General features: G+C 35.7%; 1 long non-coding RNA gene across 1 annotated transcript; it reads left to right on the top strand.

Moving 5' to 3' along the window:
• The first annotated feature begins 1,092 nt into the window (after positions 1 to 1,092).
• Positions 1,093 to 2,124, top strand: LOC114479730 (uncharacterized). Its single transcript, XR_003676013.1, has 2 exons — positions 1,093 to 1,248; positions 1,477 to 2,124. It is a non-coding gene; the product is annotated as an uncharacterized LOC114479730 (long non-coding RNA).
• Positions 2,125 to 5,101: the final 2,977 nt, after the last annotated feature.

The raw sequence follows: 5,101 nt of genomic DNA, 5'->3' as shown, positions 1-5,101 counted from the left end.
TCTGTTCGAAGACCTGTAACAAGAACTCAACGTACTCTGAAACGTCAACCAACCAAGTCTGAAGAAAGTGGCACGGAGTCATCAGGTTCAGAGTTTGAAACTGCCCACAATCCTCCAGATTTTGATATGGATGAGGTCAGGAGACGGATAAACATAAGTCACTCTGTGGAGAATAAAGAGAGTGAAAACTCTGAGGAGGAAAGCTGTGAAGTTACAGAAACTCAACAACTTACAGAAACAGAGTATGAGGAACCGCCTGAAGGTGCTGCACGTCCTCTGTCACATTCTGATATCCGAGAGACAAATACTGAATCTTTGGAAGAAGATTTGCAAGATTCAGAAGAGGGAGCAAGCTCACCTCCATTACAAAGAAACAGACGTAATAAAGCTGTTAAAAGTGCAAGAAGTGAAAGTGAAAGGTCTTCGACAGTCAGGACATCCCTGAGAAAACTAAAGCCACCTATGAGATTAACTTATGAGAAACCTGGTCATCCATCTTGTGAACCAGTTACCATCATGCACCATGGCATGGTCATCCAACTCAAGTTAAACCCTCCAGACCCTGACAACGAACAAAGGAAAAAGTCCAAGACATCCAAAAGGTACATGGAGGAAGAGAAAAGGAATCACCCTTCCAAGTTGAAGGGGGACAAACGGTGAGATGAGGACATCTACACAGTCAGAAGAGGGAGGGTGTAGCCCTGTACAAAATTCATATAAGTTACAGAACATAAAAGATAATTTACAAAAAATAATTTACAGTGTAATAACAGACTGTGTTAATAACAGTTCATAAATACAGTTCATGGTAGTTATAAATGTTTAACAAGTGTGCTGTTTAAAAGCATAAATATAATATGTAAATTTAATAAATAAGACTATTTACAGTTAAAAGATCAAACCATATAAAAGTCTTTAATGTTCATCTAAGAGAAAAGTAGAGAAGAAGAAGCTGTGTTTGGTTTGCGTAACCTAACTTGTTACCTGACAAATGTCAATCATTTAATTCCCGTTTTGTTGTTGGTTGTTTTAATACTCGAGCCAATCAGAGTAACGCCACTGTGTAAGGGGCGGGACTAGTGGCACGGGTTTGTGCGGGGAGTAGTGAGCACGCATGAGGAAAGAGAACAGACGCTATCGAACAGAGAGCTTATGAAGGAGGCATCGTGGTGTGGGAAGCATTAATGTTATGTTTTGAAGGTCGACTACCCGTGGTCCTGATGTAAACTTTGATGTGACCTACAAGAGGTGAATATGATTGTGTATGCCTGTGATTTTGTGCTATATCGAACTGTTATAGTGAAGAGACTGGATGTATAACGTGGTTAGTGACATGCTAGCTAGCGGTAGCATTCTGTGCCAATGTGCCCACATGTCATAGTTTTAGCATTATGATGTTTCTTAAGCTAAAGCAAAGCTAAATCGAAGAGAGATAGTGTTTGATGAAGTGGCTCAATTAAGATAATATGCTCTAAGGAGACGGACGTTGGAGAGAGAGACTGGTTTCCAACTGAAGGCCCTGCTGTTTCTGCCTTGCTGTTTTGCCGTGACGTGCCCTGCTGCCGAGCCGTGACTGCTGTGACTGTACTTCTTTTGCCATCGCCATTGCCCTTGCTTTTGCCACACTGAGACTCTTATCCCCATTCTTTCTGCCCTTCCTGACATAACCTGGATTCGTGAGTACTAACATTAACATGCACGTGCTTTTTGTTTATGCTCATATCTGAGTGAAGCGGCCATCCCAGTTTTTAGGCCCCACCGCACACGAAGTGTCATCAAACAGGCCTGCAACGGGTTGGGATCTCATTTAAGATTTGTTTTATATGAATGTGTGTGGGCCCACAGGTATAATATTGAGTTTTGATTTGTAATTGATTTTAAAAGTGTGTTTTTTTTTTAAGGTAATTTGAATATTTTATTTCCAAAAGAGGATTTAAATAATTATTTTCTTTCAAGTTACCCACAGAAAAGTTTTCCTTTTGGGAAAGTGAAGTTTTATTTGTTTATAAGTTTATTTTTGAATATATCTTTTCATTACCATGTGATTTTATTTTATTTTACATGAAGATACATCTATCTTTTACTTTGTGTTGTAAATAAATTTGTGAATATTTTTGCATCTAAGACACAGTTGTGGTGGTCATTATAAGAATAGAAAAGAGTATTATAAATATATATTTATTAAGTAACGTTCAAACAAGTTGTATTTCCCTACAACGAGCCCAGGCCCAGTCTCATTGTATTAACCACTCTAGTTTTATTTTCTAACTACATGGGATCTGGGTTACACTTAGATTAATGGAAAATGTGTGAATTGATGGAGAAGGGGTGGGATCAAATAAGTTTATACTTCTTCCCACTCCTTTTTGGACGTGTATGTTATAATTTGTATGGAGGGTATTTGAGACCATGTTTTGCATTGTTTGTCCATACTACTTTATTTAGAATTTTCTTTTTTCTTTCTTTTTATTTTTACATGTTTGAAATAAACTAAACTAAACTAAAACTAAACATGGGTCAGTATTTACCTGTTTTGTATTTGAAAGATGATGAAAAATAAAAAAAGCATACATGTCCTTTTTAAAAAGCAATAAACTGTAAGAATTAGCAAAGTTTTTCCATCTCATGTGTTCAAAGTTGTATTCCCTCGATCGCCAGCCAAAGAGACATAGTGAGAACAGCAGAAGTGTTGATGAGGCATGTCATCCCAATCAGGCAAACACCAAAAAGCCATCTAGTTTTAATTGTTATCTAAAAAAATAAGGTAAAACAAACAAGCCCTGAGTTGATAAGCACTGGATTACAGAGCAGAGAGCTCATGCTCTTATATTTATATTCAAACAATGCAAACATGTTGATTTTAGAGAGCGCAGGGTATTCTGCCTGTAAAACATGTTATGAGGTAATATTTTCATTAGGAATAAAAAAATATTTTGTTGGTCTATATTTCTGATGGTAAGATTGAATATATGATTGAATAGAGAACAGCTAGAAAGTAGTGGGTCACCAATGATCATTTTGAATACTTTAAAGACTATGACTATATAGTCAAAAGACTAAACACAACTTTGTTTTAGTCAAAATTTTGTCATCAAGACTATTTCAGTTATAGTCTAGTTTCACTGAACTTAAAATATAATCGACTAAAATATACATGATGAGTTTATGTATTCTTAAAAGCTTCAATTACCATTTATCAACCTGATAGTGATGGTATTATTAAGGCTTGTCCTGCTTTCTACATAACAAAAGTATTTTTGATTTGATACCTACCTTGATTCGATACCCTCAAAAAAAAGAAAATTAGTTGTGACTGGATTTCTTACCATGTGAACCTTATAGTTTAGGTTTTATTAGTTGATGAACTAGTCATAGCCTTGTTATTGTTACTTAGAAAAAATAATTTCATGCAACTTTTTGGTCATCAAAATTAACACTGTTGGCAGCAAACTGCAAATCATGCAGACTTAAAATTCTCAAAAATAAGAGAAGGTGGTAAATCTAAAGTAAATCTTTTCTCATCACTTTTAACTATAACATCACCTATAATATGGTATCTGGCCATTTACAGCCCATCAATGGAAGTTCCCTCCCCTTTGTTTAAGCCATGTTAGACCAGCAATCAGACTTTTTTGGTTTTGCACAACTCGCAGAAGATTTGTAAACTCAGATCATTTTCTGGTTGAACCAATTTCTCACATTGTCCCTTAAAACCTTCTGTGAAGCATTTTTGCATTGTGGCATTTGTTCTGCTAAAAGTTGCTGGATACAGACCCTTTCCAAAAAATTAGAATATCATGGAAAAGTTGTTTAATTTTCATCATTCCATTCAAAAAGTTAAACTTTCATAGATTATAGATTCAAGGCCCAAAATTTAAATGATTTCAAGTATTTATTTGTTTATTTTTACATAATTTGGGCTTCCAGTTCATAAAACCCAGAACAGAACATTGCACCCCAAATCACGACTGACTGTGGATATTTCACACTGGTCTTCAAGCAGATTGAGTTCTGTTCCTCACTCGTCTCCCTCCAAACCCTTGGACCTTGATTCCTGAATGAAAGACACACTTTACTTTCATCAGAAAAAGGATTTTGGACCACTGACCAACAGTCCAGTCCTTCTTCTATTCTTTTTTTTTCTGCAAAAACTGAAAACTAAATGGTGATTTCCTCACAGTAATCTAATTTTTTTGAATTCCTGTTTTCGTGGGTTTTATGAGCTAGAAGCTCAAATTATGTAAAAATAAAACAAATAAATGCTTGAAATTGTTTAAATTGTGAATTGTGAATCTATAATCTATGAAAGTTTAACTTTTTGAATGGAATTATGGAAATTAAACAACTTTTCCATGATATTACAATTTTTTGGAAAGGGTATGTAGGTTGCTGTTTCATATAACCATGAACACATCATGTAACAACCATAGTGGATAGATGAAACTAACCTTGTGGAGATGGTTGGACCCCCAGTTGTGTGCAGCTTATTATGGGAGACTGTGACAAAGTGTGTTACCTGACATCTTTCGGTTCCAAACTGCATCGATTTCTCATCTTTTTCCACTGCAGTGTTTCATAGGTTGAATAAGACCACTTGGTCAGCTCTGAGTCATCTACCTATTTTTCCTTCTACTCCAGAGCCGCAAATGGCTGCTCCGGTTGTTCATGTGTATTCTTTTGCTGCAACTACCAAGTCAAATTCCTAGTATTGTTCTAAAGTGTCCTGGCAAATCAAGCATTCTGATTCTGATTCTGAGAAGAGTTGCATCTCCAGAGTGTTTTAGACTTAATGGTCCACCTCCCTTACAAATATCAGCCACATCTTAAAATGCTGGTAATTATGTCACACCATTACCTACTGTAAGGACAAAAAACTGGATTGGATTGAATCACCAGATTGATTAATATTTGTCACTTTAAATAACACATTTGCCTTATTTAGAATTCTGAGGTATAATATACAATCTATTTGTTCTCTCCTGTTATTCTTATATCCCAATACCTTTGATTTTTGAGTGTCAGTTTGACCTCTTAAAATATAGAAAACAAACTTACATCTGCAATCCAAGATAATTTTTCATGCATATGTTTGGCTGCTAGT

The sequence above is a fragment of the Gouania willdenowi genome, chromosome 17 (assembly GCF_900634775.1).
Source record: "Gouania willdenowi chromosome 17, fGouWil2.1, whole genome shotgun sequence".
In the NCBI taxonomy this organism is placed as follows: domain Eukaryota; kingdom Metazoa; phylum Chordata; class Actinopteri; order Blenniiformes; family Gobiesocidae; genus Gouania; species Gouania willdenowi.
Note: the sequence above shows the minus strand (reverse complement) of the source record. Positions and strands in the feature narration are given on the sequence as shown.